This window comes from Halichoerus grypus, chromosome 4 (assembly GCF_964656455.1).
Source record: "Halichoerus grypus chromosome 4, mHalGry1.hap1.1, whole genome shotgun sequence".
NCBI lineage: Eukaryota > Metazoa > Chordata > Mammalia > Carnivora > Phocidae > Halichoerus > Halichoerus grypus.
The window spans coordinates 187,821,213-187,844,711 of record NC_135715.1 but is presented as its reverse complement, the minus strand read 5'-3'; the positions used below and the strand labels follow the sequence as shown (position 1 = coordinate 187,844,711).

Below are 23,499 nucleotides of genomic sequence, written 5' to 3'. Positions count from 1 at the left end.
AAGGTATCTCGGTTGTTTCCACTGAAAACAATAAGCAACGAAATCTCATCTGTTTAGGGAATGGCAAAAATGAACTTCGAATCCTATTATGTATTATAGTCATTAATCATCTAGTTCATGGGCTGAGGAACGCAGGGCTTATCGTTTTGACCAAACAGTATTTGTTTAATCAGATTTTACAAATGAGCTAATGGAACAATAAATACAAGGCCCTGTACTGGGCATTAGAGGACAGAATCCTGTCCATGTGTTGAGGAGCTTACGATCTAGGGATAAGACACGTGTCAGTTTCCTGAGCAAGGCGGCAGACCATGCTTCTCCTTTGAACCGCCACAACCTAAATCCCCTTGAAACATCTCTGAAGTGAGCATATGACTGTATCTCTCTGTCTGTATGTTCACAGGTACATGCACACCTCAAATCGTAAAACAGAAGCACTATGTATCTTTACCGCAAAGTGAAATTAAAAATTAGTCCCATCCCAGAATCCATGGGGGAGTTTCTGAAAATACAGTGTTGTTGGACAGGACCAGACAGAAAACACTGATTTTTGAGCAACACTTCATGGCCGGAGATACCTGTACTTGCCTGTTAAGGATGTATGGTGGGCCCTGATAATGCCCTCCAGCCCCTTCGGTTTAAAAGCATGGACTCCTGGGAGATGAGCTCTAGCTGGGGTTCTCTGAAGCCCCCTGACTTGACTTTGCTTCCCATCTGGCCTCAGAAGCCCTGAAACTCCACTGGCATGGGCTCCCTCCTGATGGGCTGGTGTCTCAGGCAGGTGTGTATGTGTGCATACACTACATGAGTATGCACGTGCGTGTGCAGGCATCTGCGTGTGCAGGCACATGTATGAGTGTGTGTGTTTGTGAGTGTGAGTGTGCAGGCATGCATGTGAGCATGCAGGAATATGTGCGGGAGCATGCTGGCCATACGTGTGCAAGCGTGCATGCTCCCACAGGTGTGTAGTTTGCATGAGCACTTTTGCAGGAGCACTGCAGCTCCTCTTTAGGGAGTCAGGCTGGGGCTGGGATGAGATGAAGCTCCAGGCGGCCTCCACTCACCAGTCTGTCTTCGCTGACCCCTACCTCCCACCCTAGGTTGCCCTAAACCCCAGGATTCTGGCTCTCCAAAGGGTCAACCCATGGCCAATGCTTCTGTTGCCTAGGATAGCCAGAGAAAATACAAGACATCCAGTTAAATTTGAATTTCAGATAAACAACAAGAATTTTTAAGTAAAAGCATGTCCCAGATATTCCATAGGACATGCTTATACAAAAACATTTTGCTGTCTGTGAGATTCAGATTTAACTGGGCATCCTGTTCTATTTGTTTGTTTCTTTGCTCTTGTTAAACACTCTACCCCTGTGTGACTGATATGTATAGGCACCAATCTCAGCAAGACACAGTGTTAACAGCATGGACCCTTGGGACAAACTGCCAGGGCTCTATCCCTGACCACACCACTTATGGGCTGCAAAACCCTGGACAATCACCTAACTTTGCTGGACTTCAGTTTTCTCATCTGTAAAATGGGGATACTAATAGCACACTCTTCCACAGTTTTATTGATTCAAATACCAATAGCCAGACGAGAGGATGACTGCCAGGTTGGTCAAGGCTGGTGTTCATTCTGGTGGACAATGATCAGAACAGACTTGAACTTAGGGCCAAAGAGAGTTTCTGAGTTGACCACTCTATATTCCTAATGCAGATACATGTTCAAAAGAATACCAAGACAATATAATCAAGAGGGGCCATCTATGGTGGGTTTTTTTCACAACAACAAAAAAATGGAATTCACACATTAAAATATAAACAGATAAAATCTCCCAACATGTTGGCAGAATTGTAGCCCCCACCTGGGAAAATGTTAATGGGAAAATAGCAGGTGCTCGTTTACCACGTCAGTTCCCACATGTGGTCCTGCTGGTTACTTGGCAGCCACCCTGGAAATCGTGAACGTGACCGACACATCTATTTTCACATGTTTGTCTGCCAGGAATGAGATGAGACCAAAACAGTGGGATTTTTTCGCTGCAGGACCTGGTTGCCCAGTGCTGAGAGAGAACCAAGGGTGGGAGAAGGTGCTGGTGGCTTGTTTTACCAGCTGCATTGACCAGACCCATCTCCTTTTCCACACCCGGCCATCCCTTGAGAATACAGATCTTGTCGAAAGTTCACTTCAAATCTCTGAACATGTGTGTGCAAATCCTGCCACCTCCTCCGTTTCTCTCCTTCCCCAACACAGACATGAGTTCAAAAGCCAGTAACATGAGAGTCAAGGGCAAAATGATGTTGAAAACAGAGCTGGCATCCCACCTGAGTGATGCTCATGAATAAGGAATGGGCAGAAGCAACATTCAATTCATTCATCCCAAAATGGTTTCTTGATCTAGCCTCTACCACGTACATTTGGTGCCCTACTTTACATTTTCCTGGGAGAGCCACTGATCCAGGGATGGAGGCTGGGAGGTGATGAGCTGCATTTCAGAAAAACTGAAGAGATGCTACCTTGCTCAGCAGTGGCCTCCACACACAGTTTCTTTTCAAAAGCAAACAAGGATTTGTGTATGATGCGTTACTGTAAAGTGACCAGATTATAATTGTCACATGTAGTTCATCAAACCAGCTTCAATGCCACACATTACCCAGGGAGCCAGTCCAAGCTCACTTTCCACAGTGACCACTCATGCTTTGCATCCCACGGTTTGGCTTCCCATTTCACACCATCATTCCCTCGTTTCATGCGTTAGCACTTTTAAGAAAGGTTTCTTACAATTGATGAAGCGTTATGCTCACTTGAATCTTGAGCACATGAATCAGATATTTTCTCTAAAATTATTTTTTGTCATCTTCTTGAAGAAAAGTTATTTCAAAGGAAGACAGGCTGTTTGGGTCTTCCAGAACCTATCTGTCTCTCTTTCTGGAAGAGTGCTGAGTTGCTACGGGCTTGAGGATTCTTCTGTCAACTTGTTGGAGCAAGTTCTGTGTTTGGCCAGCATCAGCTTATCGACAGGCGGGGGTTCAGCTGGACCCTGCCAGAGATCACTGTAGATTCTGCTCAAGTCCTTCAAGAGGGAGTTCCAAGGTCAGGCCCAGGAAGGCAGGGAGGGGAGGATCAGTTCAGGGTCAGCCTCGACTCAGAGCTTCATTCTTGGCTCGTGATGTGGCCAGGATTCCAGGGAAAGCTTTCTCATGGAGCCCACCTCCTTGCTTTTCCCAAGGCCTCTGGTGTCTCTCTTTCCTCCTCCATTCCATTGTGGACTTGCTGCTTCCCCTCTGCTGTCCTGAGGTGGAACCAGGGTTGGGGCCAATCTTTTCGCCGATTGAATTAAGGCCACTTTTGTCCAGGAGCCAGTGTTGCAATTCTGGGACTTTGAGGACCTGTAAGGGTTAAAGGCGTTCAGCCAGTTGCTTGAGAATTGAGCGTGCCTTGACACAAAACCCGATAGTGCTGACCAGGAGTCACTCTTCTCTGGCCGTTTTCTCCTTAAAAAAAAAAAAAAAAACAAAAACAAAACCACTGTGTTTTAATTGCATTGTACCTGCTTTAGCAAATGCAAATCCATTGAAAAAATCATAGATAGATCACCACCTCGAGCTAACCACACAAGATTTTGATGCTTAATGTTTTCTGTCATCCATCTACCTACATTTTCTAAACAAAAATGGATCATACCCAGTGTGTTTTGTGTAACTGTGGACAAATATGTGACAAAGATTCTTCTACTCGTGCTCTAGTTGATTCTCCCACTGATTCTGTGGTTACAGGTGTTCGCCCCTCATCTTAGACCAGAAGATGGGTTCTTGGAAAGACTCCGTGGCAGAGGTAAAGAGAGTTAACAGAAGAGGCACAGCTCCCCGTAAGTGGCTGTCCACACTGTGATGAGCTATTTGTATGGGCTAATCTCCCTATTTCTGAGATCCTGTGGTCTCACAGAGTCCTCACATTTCCCACCTGCATGCCCTTGTAGAAACCTCCTCACCTACAGCATTTCCAGGACAAGGAAGCCTGGCAGGAAGTAGATACTAGAGTAACCGGATATGCTTGCATTTCCCCTCTTTTTTTTTTAAGTGTTGAGAATGACCTATCTAGAAATCTATTGATTTGGCATATGCTGAAACCAGTTGGTTAAAGGTAGCTAGTGATCCTAATCCACACTGTAATGTGCTTCTCCATAAATTCTTTCCCCATCTCAAGTATGTTTTACTTGTGGGTGAGCCTCGGAATGGATGGCATCCAGGGTTAGCCTGGGTGGGCTCGTGGATCAGAAGTCAGGTCATCCTTTTGTATCAGAACAATCAACCTGAGCACTAAGAGTTGAGTTGGCATGATAGGAACTAAGAGTAGCAGTTTGAAGTGAATCGTGAAATCAAAACACGCTTGTAAGGTTTCCAGGACCCACCAGCCCCAGGGCTCTAGTCTGTGATTCACTCTCTTCCCGGCTTTTAGAAATGTCTCTCCTTGTTGAATGCCTTTCACCTGCCAGGGCTGAGTCCTCGCCTCTAAATAGTTGAGGGATGACTCATCAGTTAAAAAAAAAAAGACTTTATCAATGGAAGTGCTGTTATCTGGCTTTACATTTTACAATATGGTGGCATCTCTTGTTTCCAATCCGTTTGACAGAGGGAAGGTAGTTTCCAGGGGCAAACTGGATAGCAGGAGTGTGGCACCTTGTCACCCCAAGTCAAGAACCCACAGAATCAGTGGGAGAATCTGCTCAGCAGTAAACCCATTCCCTCCAGCCATCACCACCACGTGGACCCTCCAGTCTGTGCTGTTGTTTGCTGTCTATCTGTGTAAAATTGCTTTTTAGCTGTGGTCCCAGGAAGGACAGGGAGCAGCCCAGAGCCCTCCGTGCTGGTGGAAAACAAATGGAACAGCTAGTACCCCAGGGTGGAAGGGAGAAATCCCTTGGAGGAGACAGAGAGGTTGGACTTGCTTGGAGCTGTGGACCAAGAACTTGGCACCATAGAGGAGAACTTTATTGGTTCCAGAGTCAGGAGACAGAGCTGGATGGAAGAAGAACAAGATGTCCAAGAGAGCCAGGGCACTGGGTCCTGGAGAGCTGCTCTGCCAAAGACCAGAAGTTGAGGGAGGGAGGTGGACGCAGGCGGAAGGAGACAGGATGCAGAATTCTCACAGAGCCACAGTGGGATCTGGGTTCAGACACTTGAATTGGGTATGATCTCTGGTAAAGACTTATTTTAATTTAGGTAAGGGTGAATAGTGAACATTTTGTTTGTCTTGAACTAGCATCCTTCTTAGAGTTTGAGCTCTTACAGTCTTTAGTCTGTTATAAAATAGCCCATTTTACCCTATTTAAAACCAGTCTAAAGGATTTCCATTAAAGATGTATCTCTGGAGAAAAAATGAAGAAGAACTAGAAGGTATTTTAAAGAAAAAAAAACATGTTTTTCCTACTGATTTTTCTCATTGTAGAAAATTTGGAAAACATAAAAAATACAGAGCTAGCATACATACGCCAAACACACACACACACACACACACACACACACACACACACCAACCAATACAAATGGAATTTTATATTGTCTAGTCTTTGTCCAATAAATTTAATGTAGTTTTTATCATATTAAAACTATAGTTTATATCCTGCATATTTGGCTTAATATTACAATACATGCATTTTCGGTTGCCATTAAGAATCTTTTTGAAAAACACAATTCTTAATGACTATAGACCATTCCACTCTACTGATGCACCAAATTATCTTATCTTTACATATTCTTGAACATTTAAGATCTTTCCAATAATTTAGTAACTTAAACAGTTTTGTAGCAAACATATTTATCCATAAGCTTTAAATAAGGTAAGGATTATTTCCTTGGAAAAAGTCTCAAGAAGAGTCATAAACTATAAAGTATTTTGAGATTATTCATTAATACTATCATGGGAATGCTATTTCCTCCCTACCATTACTCTCCACTATAAATAAAATACAAATTGACCATATGCAACAATCTTTAAAATAGTTTAGGAAATGTCTACTCTAGGCAGGCTTTTTATATCAGTTAGAAATTCTGTTCAGATACAATAAAGAAAATCTGTTTAATATTAGCTTAGGAGAGCTTTTGTTTCAGGCAATAAGAACATGGAGGGTAATGAGAACATGGAGGGTAGGACATCCAAGGGTAGGACATCCAAGGGTGTTATGGCAGCTCCACAGTCGTTAGGGAAGCTAGGCCACTTTTATCTTTCTGCTTTGTCATTGTTGGCTTGTGCCTTTCGGTCTCTTGATCACAAGATGGCTGCCACGCCTCACCCATCACAGTACAATCCAGGCACATTGAAGGCAAAGGGACTCACCTTAAAAGCTTTGTTTCTTACACAAGGTGAGCTCTTCCCAGGGACTGCTGCTTATATTACATGACCAGAACTGTGTCACATGGACATCCTTAGCAGCAACCTGAGAAGATGCACAAGCACATTGCCATTCTGAATAGAATCTGTTGGAATGTCTACATCGGGTAAACACCAGTAGTATCTGCCACACATATAATTATGTTGTGTTAAAAACCCTAACATATTTTCCCCCAAAGCCAGTTAAATAGAAAGAAATGTAAAGTTTTTGTAGATGTTTTGAAAAAGTGATCTAAAAATATGGGCAGTCATTGGTAGGAAGGATCCAGCTTTGAGTTAATTGAATACGAATATCCCAGCTTTTTGAAAGTTCATGTTTCACCACTTTATTTTTACAGAAGACCTAACGCTACTACCTGTTTTCATTAACTGGAGGAAATCCAAAGGGGATTTTTGATCTTATGAAAAAAAGGTGAAAATCAGCAATAACGAAGCATTCAGCATTGGTCTGCAGCGAGTGGTTATGGAGGTAGCGTGCACCCCGAATGGTGAGAGGGGCCCCGTCCATCTCCCTCCCCAGGAACCACACTCAGCTGCCAGAGCCTCGAGCTGTGTCTGAACATTTGTGCTTTATCTCGATTTATTTTGTGCATCCATTAGCAAGATATGTCCTAAGGTATCAGAAAAGCCTAAGAGAGGTGATTTTGGGAGTCTTGGAATGCTCAAAACTTTTTCCATATAAATTAATGCCAGTTGCTTCTTAGCTGTATGCTCTTTCGGCTTATGAAAGTTTTCATAGAATACTGTACTTTTGGATACTGGGGAAAACTTGTATCAAGAATTTGGGGAAGGAGCGCCTGGGTGGCTCAGTCGTTAAGCATCTGCCTTCAGCTCAGGTCATGATCCCGGGGTCCTGGGATCAAGCCCCGCATCGGGCTCTCTGCTTGGCGGGAAGCCTGCTTCTCCCTCTCCCATTCCCCCTGTTTGTGTTCCCTCTCTCGCTGTGTCTCTCTCTGTTGAATAAATAAATAAAATCTTAAAAAAAAAAAAAAAGAACTTGGGGAGGCAGGAGGTGACTTGAGAGAAAAGCAGAAGACGGGAAGTATTGTGGCAGCACATAAAGATGTGAATACCTAACTGGAAAGAACCGTACATCTCCAGACAAGTGTCCATGTAGGCTTCCCCTACAGCCCTGCCCTCTCTGCCTCTCATTTTCTCTGTCCTCTGGCTGAAGGACCCTTTCAGCAGAGTGTTGTCTTAGTGAAGGGAAATATACCCATTCTGTAATGCTTATACAGAACCGTTTGAGAATACGTCCTACAGGAAGTTTCTAAGAAACTAAAATTTCTTTTAGAAAATTCTCCTACCATTTCTTATTTTTTCCTCATTTTTTCCAGATCAAAGTGTCTCAAAAAATTCTGAAATATTGTATCTCCATACCGAGGCATCTAATACAGTCTAAAACCATCTGTCTGCACAAGCACCAAGCATCTTACCCTTAAATATAACCTCATGGAGATTTTTTTAACTCTGTTCTCATAGAAATTGAAGAAGTTTGCATTATAGACATCATTGAACACAAGAGAGACTATCGTCTAAAGATTGGGATTTTTGCATACTTAAATTGTGTATCAACACCTCCCAATAAGGGTCGAGGTCCTTCCCCTCTTACTATGCCATCTAAAAATCAACTTTATAAGATTACTCCTTTTTCTTCCCTTCTTTCCTTCTTCCCCTCCCCCTCCCTCTTTTCCTTCTTTCTTACTAGCAAAATAGCTTCAACCTCTGTGACTTGGTTAACAACTAGCTGGGTAACTTTAAACAAGCCACTCACAGTACCTTTCAAAGTCTGGATTTTGTCAGATAAAAAATTTAAAGTTTGAGGCCCATCTTCGGTGTTCCTGATATTGTAACAACCAATGTGTATTTATCACAAAAATCTTGCGATTCCAGGACCAGGAGAAGCCCTCGGGAGAATCTCCTCTATTTGAGCAAACCAGGATCCAGGGAGCAGAAGTGAATTTTCAGAGTCACATGGAAATCCTGTGGCAGAGCTGAGATCAGAACGTGGGTTTCCATCAGCCGACATGGATTTGATTTTCCAGTATTATGTCTTGGACTTGATTTTAACAGCAACAAAATTCAGGTTGTCATTAAAATTTCTCATCTCTACTGCATTCGTTGTTCAAATAGAAAAAAAAGCATCCTTTTTCTCAAGCCGCTCAGCACAAATAGAAATTACATTGCTCATTGTGTTGTTAGATCTAACGTGATTGGATTTAAATATTCATTGCACATCACATTGTCTCCTGGATTGAAATGATTTATAATACATTTTTGAGATCTTCTTGAGTGATTAGATGATGTTAGGTTTAACAGCTTTTGTTTTTTTTAATTTTTAATTATCACTTGAAACTTTTGAGGCTCTCCACTGGATATTGGTTTCTTTCAGTAAAGTTGCTGGAAAGAGAGTCGTTTGTGAGTCATGCCATTAAGATGCCATCATACATAAAGAATGTTCCTGTGTGTTGTTTCATCATACGTGTGGCTTTGTTCTTTTGTTCTTCCTTCCCCTTAGTCTCATGGTGGGAGTGTGGCTTTCTCAGGAAAACAGCGGTTCACTCACTATGCTGTCTTAGCCAAGACTCAAAGTCACCTGAGCGCCAAAGCCAGCAAAGTCTTGGGAAAGCCACTAATAACCATTAACCCTCTGGGGGAAATTTTTATAAAGACTAGTTGGCTTTTATTTCCATGTTCTCAGCTTCTTGTCAGTGAGACTCATTCTGGTAGATGAGGGGAGGGAGGCAGACCAGGAAGAGTTCCAGGAAGCCTGGAACTCAGGGGGAGATGCACAAGGCCTCGAGCCCCAGGCTCCCTACAGAAGCAAACCCTCAACAGACAAAAACAGCCTCAAGGTAAATCCTTGGGATTGCCCTGGATAACACACAGGCGAATATGAATTCAAAATTAATTCTAAAACATGCAAAGAAATAAGCCACAATGAGGAAAAGCAGAAAATAACAAACAACAGAATGAGTCCCCTCAAGTCCTTCAATTACAGACTATGACGTAACTATTTTTATTTGAAGAAACGAAAAACTATAAGTGACCACAAACAGGGGACAATACAAATTTCCAGGAATATTTTTTTAATAATCAAATTTTACAAGTTATAATTAATAAAACAAGAAACTCAATAGATGGGATACAAGTAGATTAAATACAGCTGGAGAAAGAAACAAAAAGAAGAGAAGGAATTAGCCAACATTGAGCACAGAGAAATGAGATAAAAAATGTGAAAGAAAGGTGAGTGGATACAAAGTAGGGAGTGAGGAAGTGTGACCTGTGTCCAAGCAGAAATCCAGAACACAGAGAATGAAAGAGGAAAAGTATTTGAAGAGATAATGGCTCAGAACTTTCCACAACTGATGAGAACAAAAATCCCCAGTTACAGAGAACACAATGAAGCCCAAGCTGGTTAAATAAAAAGATACCCACACCATGCGGGATTACGGTGAAATTACAGAAAATCCAATGAAAGATAAAAGATCCCGAAAGCAGCCAAAGAAATAGCCAAGCTACGAGTGGAAACTGGGTTTACGAGAGAGACGCATTATTAGCCACGGCGAGGCCAGAGACCGCGTGGTGATCCTTTTAAAGCACTGGCTTCAGACCGTCAACCCGGTAAACTAAGTTTCAGAAACCATGGCAAATTGAATTTTACAGACACACAATAGTCATACTGCTAAGAGACTTTAACAAAAAGGACTCCAAAATATGTTCTCCAGGAAGAGAAAAAGGATTCCAGAGAAAAGTCGGATGTTGAAAAAATAGTAAAATAATTTTTAAACAAGTGGCTACATTTTTAAAAGTCTAGATAAAATAATAAAAACAATTTAAACAAAGGACAAAATGTTGGGAAAGCAATCGTGGCTAAGTCGGGAGGTGGAATGATTGCTCAGGAGTGGTCAATCTATTAACTTTAGATTGGAGGCTTGGTAAGCCTGAATTCCAGATGTGCCAGAGAGGGAGGGAGGAAGGGAGGGGGAGGGAGGGGGCGGGAAAGGGAGGGAAGCAGTGGGAGGGAGTGGGATGGAGGGAAGGAGAGAGGGAGGGAGGGAGAGTGATGGAGGGAGGGAAACGGAGGGAAAGAAGGAGAGGGAGTATCACTTTCAAGTTGGAAGAGGGGAAAATGGAATCAACAACAAATCAACTTATTCAAGCAGAAGAAAAAAAACAAATAAAGAATTAGCAGGGCAGGGGCGCCTGGGTGGCTCAGTCGTTAAGCATCTCCCAGGGTCCTGGGATGAGCCCCGCATTGGGCTCCCTGCTCCGCGGGAAGCCTGCTTCTCCCTCTCCCACTCCCCCTGCTTGTGTTCCCTCTCTTGCTGTGTCTCTCTCTGTCAAATAAATAAATAAAATACTAAAAAAAAAAAAAAAAAAAAAATAATTAGCAGGGCAAATAGAAAGCACAAAGTAAGGTGAAGATGAAAAATAAGCCTTCATGTATAATAACTGCGGTAGATTAAATCGAACTAAACTTTCCACTGAAAATACAGAGTTCCAGTTTCGCATAAGAAAAAAATCTACGATGCCCTATTTAAATGCGACACTCCTAAAGCATGAGCATACTGCAAGCTAAAAAAGGTAACGGCTACAAGGCAAATACTAAAGAAATCTGGAGCAGTTATAAAAATAGACAAATTATTACTAGGGATAATAATGGTCACTCTATATTGCTGTGACAATTCCGAGTTTCTGTTATCCTAAGTAGCTACAAAATATATGTGGCAAAAACTGAGAGACTATAGCGAGACCCTGAGATATTCCTCACCAGAATGGAAGGTCGTGACCTACCTTTCTCAGTAACTGATGTATCAAATAGACAACAACATTAGTATAGAGGTAGGAGATTGGCCCAACACTACTTCACAAACTCTGTTCAATAGATGTCCAGATATCCTGGCACCCAACAATGGGGAAATGCACATTTTTCTCATGTACGAATGGATTATCTGCAAAAATTGAATATGCAATAGACCATAAAGAAAATCTCAAAAATTAAAAATTAAAAAAAATACATCTTACAAATGATGTTCTTTGACAACAATGCAAATTAGTTAGAAATTAACTAAAATATATATTTTTCTAAAATTTAAAGTCCCGTGTGTTCCATAGACGAAGATATCTGGGAAACAGTGGGTGAAATCCAGTTTAATAGTAATAAGGAGGAGAAGGAGGAGGAGGAGAAGAATTTTTCAGCTGCAGGAATTCTCATGTGCCTTCATATACTAATAATGTATATCATTATTATCTAGGTGACAGCGTTTAATGCAATATTTCATATGCTCATTTTACCATGCAATTTTCTACTCATGGAGTGACTCACGGACGGGTGTTCTGTGGAACACATTTTGGGAAACACTGTTCCACAGCTCCCCCAAGCTAAACTTCACAGAAACCATATTATTTTTATTAACCCTATTTCACTTGCTCTGGCAACCACATGGCCAGATATGACATCTGACGTCACGATACATAGTTCAATCAAACCATGCGCTGATGCTCCCGATGAGGAGCATCACCAGACCTTAGATGGTGCATTACAAGGAACAGGACAGAATCCCTTTGGCAGGAGGAAGCCACGCACAGAGAGGAATATTTGTGTTTTAAAATTGTTCTCATCTTTCAAGACACTTGGCGCTACTCACTACTCAAATCCGTGTCAAAACTGTGAGACCCACTGTACGACCCCTTAAACTACTTCTCAAACTTGTCAGGACAGCCATGACTCTCTTGGGTTTGACCCTCATCCAAAAACCCCACTTTCTAGACAGTTAAGAGACCTGGCTTTCTTTCCAGCTCGATGAGTCCATGACAGGGCGATGAATCACTCTGCGGATGAAGAGTTAATCTATTATGTTGCCTACAGCACTAAGCCATTTCTGCCCCTTTCTGGGACTTTCTCACATACTCTCCCTCTTACATTGAGATAATTCATTAGTTCTGCTTTGTCAGGGGCCCACCTGTACCATGTTAATGAGCAACCAGATGGATCAGGGGGACAGAAAAGCAGTGAACCCCCTCTGGGGCTGGGGCAGCTCTGAGCAGTGCATTTTTTTTCTACAGGAATCCGAACATTCCAGGATAAGAAATAAGCTCACACATCATGAGTTCACTTAACTGTGTTTTCATACATCTGAGGAGATGTATATGTTAACTCAGGGTGGTGATTTTTAAAAGGTGTCCAAAAATTCTTGATATTCCTCCATCCAAGAGATGGAGCTTAATTCTCTTTCCCGTGAGTGTGGGCCAGACTTAGTGACTCATGAATGAATAGAATATGGCAGAAGTCAAGGGATGTCAATTCTGAGATTAAGTTACAAATGAAGCTGCAGTCCCCTCTTGGGTGTGCTCGCTCGCTCACTCGCTCTCTCCCTCTCTCTCCTACGTCCCTTATTCTGTGGGAAGCTGTGTGACCAGCACTCCGTGGAGAGGTCCGCATGGCAAGAGATGGAATCCTCCTGTGAGGAGGATTCTACACCCAGCATGGGGCTCGAACTCACAACCCTGAGATCAAGAGTCACACGCTCCACCGACTGAGCCAGCTGGGCAGAAAGGGGCCTTTCTTTATCATCTCTCTAATAATTTGAGACTTCATGAAAGAAAAATAAAACAGGTTAGAAAATGTTTTAAAAATCTTAAAGAATAAAATTTTAATAACTACTGCCACAAGGCATACCCCCCAAATTCCTATTTCATGAAAACTAATTCTGATGCAGTCTTGTTATAATATTTGTCTGAATAAAAATTCAACATGGAATCAGTTTTCCATTCCTGATGGGTTCATTGTTCAAGTGCCATCAAGGTGACATTGTAACCATATTTTTCTGGGGAGAGGAATTGATTTATTGTTTTAAAACCTGTTCCAAGAATAGATTTTCACTAATAATTGAGTTTCATTAACAACAAAAACATAGTGACATTACACTATGTGAGAATAGACAGTAAAAATAAAGGAGCAAATTTGTCTGTTTCTTCAACAGATGTTGGCTGGACGTCCGCCATGTGTCAGCCGGTGTATGAAAGACCTAGACGGTGAGTCGTGAATAGCTTGAAACCAAATAGTTGTCAGGAGGAAGGCAAGCACAGGGACGATGAAGATGCTCCTTACTGCTGCTGAAAGCTGATATTTATTCAGGACTTCATGCCCAAAGCTGGGCTAAGTGTTGTACAATCATTAGCTCACAAAATTGTCACAATGACACTATGAAGTTGTTACAACTCCGATTCTCATTTTGCAGATTAGAAAAAGAGGCTTATTAAATAAAATTAATTTGCCTGAAACATATGTATAGGCTGGAGCCTATATTGACAAACAAGATCTGATTCCAAGGCCTGTGTTTTTCATTTCCATATCATCAGGAGAGATAGAAAGGGAGCTGTGTGCGCGGAGAGAATAGTATTAGACGCTAGATAAATTTCAGAATTAAAATCTGCACATGGAAGCCATAAAGAGAGGAAGCACCCTCTGTGATGTGGAGAAGCAGCTGAGAAGTTCTCTCAGAATGCAGATGAGAAGGACAAAAAGTGGAGCACTGGAGAATGTGAAAGATATCATGGTAATTGGAATTTCTGCGGAAGAGATCAGAAGCCATGGAAAAGAAGGAATGATATATGATAGAATAAAAATTCCTTTATTTAAGAAAAACTCGATTCTGCACCTTGAAAAGATTCATTAAGTACAGACTAAAATTACCAAAAAAATAGGAGCAATAAATATGTTCTGTGTATTCTTATCTTAAGTGAAAAACAAGAAAATGCACAGATCCTAAGTGTTCTGTTCTAAAAGTTTCGACGCACAAATAGAATAGAAAATAACTCCCAAACCCTAGTAAGTGCCCTCGTGCTCCCTGAATCATTCTTACTCCCAGAGGCAGCCACCATTCTGCCTTCTCTCACTGTAGATTAGTGTTGCCTGTACTTGAACTTCATATAGATGGAACTGTACGGTGTGTAACTGTCTGGCTTCTTTTCTCTCCATATGTCTTCACAATCCATCAGTGGTTTATTTCTTTCTATTGCTGAGACATACTCCATTGTATGAATAAACAAGAATCTGTTTGTCATTTCTCTTGCTAATGAACATTTGGATTGCTTCCAGTTTTTGGCTATAATAAATAAAGTTGCTATGAACGTTCTCTTACGAGGCTTCTTGTAGACATATGTTCTCACTTCTCTTGGGTAAACACCTAAGAGAGGATGCGCTCCTACAGGGCGAGCTTGTGTTCCACCTCACAGGAAACCACCCAGAGCTCTACAAAGTGCTTGTTTGGTCTTATGTGCTCACCAGTAGTGTCTCAGAGTCCTACTTGCTCCACATCCTGGCCAACTTTTGGTGCTCTCGGTATTTTTCATTTTAATTTGAGTATGAAGTGATATCTTGCTGGTGGTTTTAATTTTCACTTTCCTGAAGACCAGTGACACTGAGCATCTTTTCCTGTGCTAATTGGTCATTGTTTTCCTTGGTGAAGTGTCTGTTCAAATTGCTGGCCCATTTTTAACATGATGGCCTCTCATAATAAGCCAGGTGAGAGGTTATGAAGACCTGAACTGAGGTTGTCATAATGGTGATAACAAGAATGGTGTGAGAGCGAGGGAGGGCAAAGTGAAGGCTGGCCATTGGATGTCTGCTGTGGTGGATAATGGAGGTAATGGTGAGTTCATTCAGACATGGGGGCTTGTGGTCCTAACCATTTCAACACTGCTAACATGACTCAGCAGAAATCTTGGAGGATGACTTCTTCACACCTGGTCTTCACCCAACACCCACCCCCAGCCTCTACTGTCTACATCACTTCTACATCTGGTACCCTCTTGGGAGCACACCTAGAACTAAAACAACTGTATTAAATTATAAGCTTGTAAGTGCATAAATTTCATCCCCGTTAATCTGAAGTAACCTATGTGTCTCATTGTTTCAGAAGTTTCTAGGAGGTCTCCATGGAAGAATTTTTTTTAAGTGTTAAGTTTTCAAAGTCAACAAAAGCTGCCCTAAAGTTTTGTGTTATATTTATGGCCCCCTGATGCCTGTATTTAATTTGGTTTGGATTTCTGTAAGAAACATATTTCATCACGTAATCCCCAATAATCCTGCCCAAGAACACAGCTTCCTTGGGGTTGTTGAAGTCATGACTCTTATATGCTCTAAATAAACACGGGTGGCTCTTGGAGTTGTATGTCATCTACAAATAATGGTGTTTTCACCTGGTTTTTATGGAGGCTGACCTGTGGATAGAGTAAATCCACTTCTCAGTTATCCAGAAGTCTTGCATCATGGAAGTGTTTATACCTCGTTTAGAACAAGCTTAGTCACAGTGTGCTTGCACTTCATGAAGCCATGACGAAAATCTCTCTTTAAAAGCCTTTTCTGAGTCATTTCCAGAAAAATCCTTATGCCTTCTTGGCTTCCATTTCCCATTATTCTCCTTCATTTGAGTGTGTGTTTGAACACATGATGCATTATAAATGCTTTCATGTGGAAGTTCCCAAAGCAGGAAGCATGAAATGAGCTCAGTCAGCTTTATTATATATAGCTTTGCTTTCACTTAGCCATTAATGTGCAAATGATGGAATTCGTTTTCTAGTAATCACATTGGTTAGATCCAAGAAACACGTTTGCACAAAACGAAACAAATAAGAAGTGCATTTTGGATGGTGTGAAAGAGAACAGCCTAGTGTCGCTCAGATTATAGCATGTACACCATGGATGCATGGGTTGTGATTTTAGTGTGCTGTTTATTTCTGTGATATCTTGCTTCATTTTGCCCTGAGAAGTATGGGGAGACATGTACTACCAAACTGTAATAAAATACTGTATTGTAGCTGTTGATTGAAAAAAAAATCCCCAAAAGCATGAGATTTTGACAATAGAGACAAGAAACCAACTCAACTATAAAGGGAATTCTCAGAAGCAGAAAATGTTGTAGAGGAAGTAGAAGCAGAACCCACAGAAATAATGCCCGAAAATTTTCCTTGGCTGAAGACAGATACAAGCCTGCAAGTTGAAGGGCCCACCAACACCAAGAAAAATAAGTAGAAGGAGACCTATAGACAGTGAAGATGTATTTCAAGGCTAAAGGGACCTATTCTTAGCACCTAGGGTGAGCATGTTAAAGGTAAACATACAGTCAGATTGGCTTCAAACTTACCTTCTGCAGGACAAAGTGTTAAAAATCAACATGTCAGTATCTCTACAATTTTGAGGGAAAATTACTGTAAGCCGATTCTTTAACTTACCAAGCTATTGTTTATGTGTGAGAGTAACATATAGATTCTCAGATATAGAGGAATTTAAAAAGTATACCGTTTTAGTTTCCTACTGTTGCCATAACAAACCATCACAAACTTAGTGGCTTAAACAGCACAGCTTTATTATTCTCTCATAGTTCTAGTGGTGAGACATCCTAGAATCAAGGCTGCATTCCTTCTGGAGGTTCTAGGGGAGATTCCTCTCCTTTGCCTTTTTCAGTCCCTAGAACTCATCCATATTCCTGGTCTTGCGGTTCCTTCTTCTGTCTTCAAAGCTAGCACAGTTGCATCTCTGACCATTCACCCATCCTCCCAGCTCCCTCTGAGGCTCCTGTTCTGCCTCTCTCTTCCATTTAAAAGGACCCATGGGATTACACTGGGCTAACCCAGATGACCCATAATCTCCCCACCTCAAGATCCTTAATTTAATGACAACAACAAAGTCCCTTTGTCATGTAAGTTAATATGTTCACAGGTCCCGAGAATTAGGAGAATTTTGTGGGTGGGGGGTATTATTCTGACTACCACATATACCAAACAAGCCCCTTGAAAAAAGGTAAAGATCACATAAATTTAAAATTCAGTTGGAAGAGGGGCGCCTGGGTGGCTCATTCTGTTAAGCATCTGCCTTCGGCTCAGGTCATGATCTCAGGGTCCTGGGACTGAGCCCTGTGTCAGGCTTCCTGCTCAGTGGGGAGTCTGCTTCTTTTCCCTCTGCTCTTTCCCCTGTTCGCGCTCTCTCGCTTGCTCACTCTCTCAAATAAATAAATAATATCTTTAAAAAAAAATAAAATTCAGTTGGAAGAAAACATATGAGAATAGTCAAATTTTGAAAACAGAAAAGAAATGATTGGGACATACCCTAATAATCTCTAAAATTGTAGAGTTACAGTATAATTGACACCAGAACAAAGAGATTGAAAGTCCACGAATAGTTCCAAACGTCCACATGAATTTAAAGCGATGAGAGAATGAGAAAGAAATCCAATACAGCTTGTTAGGAAAACTAACAAATCATTTGAGGGGGGATAAAAGGTTAAAACCTGAACTTGTATCTTATGCCCACAGACAGTAAAGATTTAAATATACATATTTTTTTTTTTTAAAGATTTTATTTATTTCTTTGAGAGAGAGAGAATGAGAGAGAGCACATGAGAGGGGTTAGGGTCAGAGGGAGAAGCAGACTCCCTGCCGAGCAGGGAGCCCGATGCGGGACTCGATCCAGGGACTCCAGGATCATGACCTGAGCCGAAGGCAGTCGCTTAACCAACTGAGCCACCCAGGCGCCCCTACATATTTTTTTTTAAAAATGAAACCATGAAGCTATTGGGAGAAAATTTTATTTTATTTATTTATTTTTAAAGATTTTATTTTTAAATAATCTCTACACCCAACATGAGACTTGAACTCACAACCTGGAGATCAAGAGTCACACACTCCATGGACTGAGCCAGCCAGACACCCCTATTGGGAGAAAATTTTAGTGAATAATTCTGTAATTTTAAAATGAAGATGATTTTCTAACTGTAACTCCCAAGCCAGAAACCTTTAAAGGAAAATAATGGATGTATATGAAGACATAAACAGCTAAATAATAATAAAAATGATTTCTATATGACCAAAATGTTTGAAAGACCTATGATAAGTTATAACAAAATTGGCAAAAGTCAATGTCCTTCTTATATAAAAAGCTTTTACAAATCAATAATTAAGAGACAAGAGAAAAGTGGGCAAAGGATATAAATACACACTTTGGAAAAAGAATTGAACAGAACCAGCAAACATGAAAAGAGTACCTGTCAGAGGAACCAATGATTTTTTTTTCCAGAAAGAATCAAATAAGAGCAATCAAATCAGGGTGCCATAAGTCCTGATTATGCAGAGATGCTAATCACAAATCATGCAAACTTCAATCATCATGTTCCAATCTGCCCTCTAAAAGCAGGAACAGGTAAAGATTATCCTACCTGACAATCCCAATGATTTTTTTTTTTTTTTTAGGTAGTATTCTGTTTTGGTGTGAGTGGTTTTAATTGGTTCAAACTTTCTGCAAGCTAACAACATTTAATAGAATTTCAGATGTGTATATTCTTTGTAGCAGCGAGTATAATTCTTCACCAGGTGGCTGGAATAATGCCTTGGCCAGCAGGGCCGAGTTATGCAGCTCCCATAGGCTCTCCCCTCTCTTGGTGATGGGCAGGGGGACACCTTGTTTTCATTTAGTACCTTCCTTCCCTCCCTCCCTCCTGCTCCGTTCCGCTCCTCTCCATCATATGCGCTGACCCAGCAGATCCCTTTAAGTCATACTCAACTCTTGAAAATTCAGGGATGGGGGGGGCAGTCATGGCCCTGTGAGAATAGCCTGAGTGTGGGCAAGCATAATGCATCCATTCCTATGGCCCTCACCCCAGGTTGGGGTTGGCAGAGCGTGATGCACCTGAGACCTTCCATTAACTCATGGGCAGTCTCATCTCTTGTTAGGTCTCCAAACACAGCAAAGCTCCCTTTTTTCCTCAGAGTTTGAAAAATTTATGGCAGGTGAGTTTCACTCTTTTTTCTCTCTCTCAGGAATATTTAGGAAGTTTCTCTCCTTGTCCATCAGTGGGAAAGAAAAGGGGTGGGGGAGGTGTGGTTATCTTAGTTAAACTTGAAATTCAAAACAAATACTCTTCGATAAATTCCAAATCATCATAGCATTTGACATCCTGACAGCCTATGTGTGGTTTTTTACCTCTATAATTAGAAGTTTACACCTTTGAGGATGCAGGTCTTTTGCTCCCCTAGGGAAATAGAGTCTGGCGTCTTAAAAACAGAATTAGCTGCTGCTTAGCCAGAACACATCAAGAGCAGAAAATACATTTAAAATAAATTAATCCCTTACATAATTAAAATATTAATGCTGACTCCGGGGCATGTGACTTCACTTATATACACATACACTTTCTCTTCCAAACATCAGACATTTTTTTATTAACAACACTTTAATTTCAAACGGGCACAACAAATCCATATATACAGATTCAAAGTTTAAGACCTCAGGAAACTCTAATCAACCATCTTCTATTGCCTGATCTTGTCCCCACACCAGCCCCTACCATTGACCAGCCCGATGGGCAGGTGTAAATTCTAAGTTGGATGCAGGAAAGGCATCAATGTGAATCAACTTGATTCCTAACAAAGCCAAGTAAGAGTATCGGAGATTCTGGAATTGTCTTCCCCATGCTACAGGTTCCTGTCTACCTTAGGCTCTCATGTCACTAACCTGAGGGGGTGTCTGTGCAGAGGGGCGATGTGCCAGATGGCCTCACCCTAGACTGTCTCTGCTGTCGGCCTGGGTTCCACCTGTCTCCTCCTGGCTCTCAGATTTCATGTCTTCACTGTTCCCGAGAATCCAGCTCCCTTTTTAAAGTGGAAACTGATAGAGTAAGATGTATTCATGATTACATTCAAATACATCAAGAGCTGTTTCTGATCCCCACAAGGCAGCAGGAAAGCCTAAGGGTATTTTCATATAACTACTCACCAAAATAGAAAGAAAGACCTCACTAACTTTGCCCACTTGTCTATAATTGCTCTAGCCCTGCATTCTCATTAGAATATAATCATCTTGGTTTTCATTTGGATAAGCTGCCATCTCTGCTTTTCCATTGTGAAGAGTGGGGAAGACTTGATTACTTGCTTCAGTGTAAGATGTGTAATTTTCCCAAAAAAGGCTACTTACACAGATGCATTTCCAATCAGGGCTCTAGAGCCCAGAACAAAATTTTGATTAATAGTCCATCAAGGGTTTCAACATATGGTTCAATGTTTAAAGGGTTTTAGATAAATCCACTGAAGAGGATCCAACTCTGGTTATGAATATAGTAGTATCTGGCTCTCTGGTGGAACTGCAGCCAGTTCAATATACAGACCCCAGATGCCCTTACCTAGGCTGTAAGCACCTTGCAGGTAAGACCTGGTGTTACTCAAAGGGGATCTCTAGCATGTGGCTTAATGCCCTGGGTACACTGAGGACAGTAAGCATTAAATGAAATGTTGCTCAGCCTGATGAGATATGTAGAAACCGTGGGCAGAAAATCAACAACTTCTGACAGATTCTCTGAAGACCATGTTCCTGCTGGTGCTGCCCATCACTACATAAACTAGTTAAATTCTTCACTGGGCCCATTCAGTCAGCAAGTGTGTACTGGGCATTTTACTAGACCCTGACCCTGGGTGTGGCAAAATGCTCATCAGCAGAATCCATTTCTTCTTCTGAGTCATTTCCCTATCTCCTTCACTGCAACTAAGGCCATGTGGCTGGTTCTAGCTAGTGGGAAGTGAAGAAAAGTGTCCCTCTTCAGGCCCATCCTTTGGAGTCCCTCCGTCCCCTCCTCCATGCTCTTCCTCCTCCCAGTTGACGGGATCAGAAACAACATGGCAGCCATGGAAGCCGTGTGCTGAGGATGGGAGAGCTTTCTTCAGCCTGAGTCCCTGAATGAACACCTGCCCACAACTGTTAGGTGAACAGAAAAGAGTTTCTACCATGCTGAGCCCAATCCCCACTAAAACATCAGAGATGCAAGGTCCGAGGAGACTTGGCCCTGCCTGTAGGGGCATCTAACCCCAGCATGGACTTCAATGGGCAGAAGACCACCATGTGGCTCTTCATGCCTCCACAGAGGAGAGCCACACACAGAGAGAGTCACTCCAGGATGCCTGCTCCAAGATCAGCAGGGCCTTGGTGAGAAGGCCCTGGTTGGAGACACGTAGCCAGAGATGGCATGCCCTCAGGGATGAACCGAGTACTGCAACCAGCCAGATGCGGGGCCTGCACACCAAAGGATCGGTTTGTGGGAGGCCAGACCAATGACTCTGACCCTTCATGTCTCACCAAAGTGGATCAGCAAGGGCTTGCCAAGGGATGCTCACCAACAGAGCACTTCTGGCCAACACCCACTTCCTCAACATAAGGCATGCTGTTTGCTAGCAGGCAAACTGTCTCCAGTATATTCATTTGAAGGGCCTTGGTATCCTCCACTGTGAAAGTACTTGTACATGTATTTCTCATTTAGTCCTCTAAATGACCTTGCTGAGGAGTGAGGCAAGTTGGCTCAAGGTCTTACGGCCAGTGGAGATGTTGGAACTCAAATGTTCGGACACCTGATTCATTCAGTGTCCTCCCCAAGCTCTGGTTTTATGTCAGGGCTTAGGACACACCTTCCTCCACAGCCCCTAGTATTTCTTAACATCCTCTGTAAACTCACGAACCAGCAGCAGATTTAAGCTCAACCGGAGAGCCAGGACCACACGACTGATGCTCTGCCCCACCCCAACCTCTGCACCACCCCGGAGGCAGCATTACCGCTATGCAGAGCTTCGGGAAAATGTCATGGGTAAGATTTAAATGTCACAGCATCAATCTGGGTCTCGTGTTCAGTTCCCCAGGCAGCATACAAATGAGGAGGACCTCAGGGTCATAAAGGGAAGTTTGTTAAAAAAAAAAAAAAAAGCTGAGCTATTTCTTAAGAATGTCAGGGTGATACTGATATATTTCACTGAGGTTTCACTGGTATATTTGAATTTCAATTTCCGTAGAAGTTAGATCCTCAACCATTACATCCCCCTCCTTTTTGCACCTCACAAATATCCCATCACATTACTTACTTCCATTCAGTAAATATTTACTGAGCACCTACTAAGGGAAAGGCTCGCTGCTGTCCACCTGCTATCCATCTCCATGATGGCACTATGTCAAATCAGGAAGATAATCATTTACAAACATGGAAATTGATTGTTCCTGAGTTCTTCAGTCTTCTGGAGGCCCTCTCCATTAACATCCAAGTGAAACTACTTGAGTCCCCACCACTGATGGAGGGAAGCCAGCACTATGGCTGGGATCTGAGAACAGGGGATGAAGAGTAGCAAGTGTCCTACTACCACTCACTACTACTGAATGCTATTGGCCCAGCTTTCAACCCAAATGATTCTCTCTCCTCCTGCAGCTTCATTCACGTACGTCTTCAGCAAGTGTCTATGGAATTCCTACTAGTGCAGGCATCGTACTGCACGATGAACAAGACAGAGAGCCCTACACTTGTGACCATGCTCCTTATAATCTAGGAAAAGACCCAGACAATTTACTAACCAGCAGTTCTATAGTAGAACAGCTACTCTCCCTTGCCTGAACATGGACACACCTGCTCCTCCATCCTTCCCCCAAGCTCTACCAACTCAAGACTGCTGTGTACAAATCTTTTATTGACGGTTGGGGAAAACAAAGTGTGACTATAAGTTAGAACTAAGAATACCTTCCAATTTAATGTCAGACTTCACTATTCCTAAAAATTCTCTGCCTTTTCCCCACCAAATGGCTTACTTTCCTGAGATCCCAGCATCTGGATCTCCACCCCTTGAGCATTTTCTTCAGTCTTCCCCTTGATATGGGTTGAATTGTGTCCATTTCCCAAAAAAGATATGATGTTGAGGTCCTAACTCCCAGTACCTCAGATTGTGACCCTATTTAGAAATAGAGTCTTTTCAAAAATAATTAAGTTCAAATGAGGTCATGGGGCGGGGGGGGCAGATCCATTGTGATTGCTGTCCTTATGAAAAGGAGAAAATTGGACACAAAGACAGATATGCACAGATGTGAAAACACACAAGGGATTGGAGTGATGTGTCTACAAGCCAAGGAGCACCAAACATTGCTGGCCAGACATCAGGAGCTGTAAGAGGCAAGGAACGATTCTCCTCTACAAGTTTCAGAGGAACCTGGCCCTGCCAACACCTTGATCTTAGGCTTCCAGTTTCCAAAACTGTGAGACAATACATTTCTGTTGTTTAAAGCCACCCAGTTTGTGGTCCCCTGTAAGAGCAGC

General features: G+C 42.1%; 1 non-coding gene across 1 annotated transcript; it reads right to left on the bottom strand.

The window, feature by feature from the left end:
- Nucleotides 1-18,472: 18,472 nt before the first annotated feature.
- Nucleotides 18,473-18,613, bottom strand: LOC118542090 (U8 small nucleolar RNA). The gene has a single exon (XR_004920413.1). It is a non-coding gene; the product is annotated as a U8 small nucleolar RNA (small nucleolar RNA).
- Nucleotides 18,614-23,499: the final 4,886 nt, after the last annotated feature.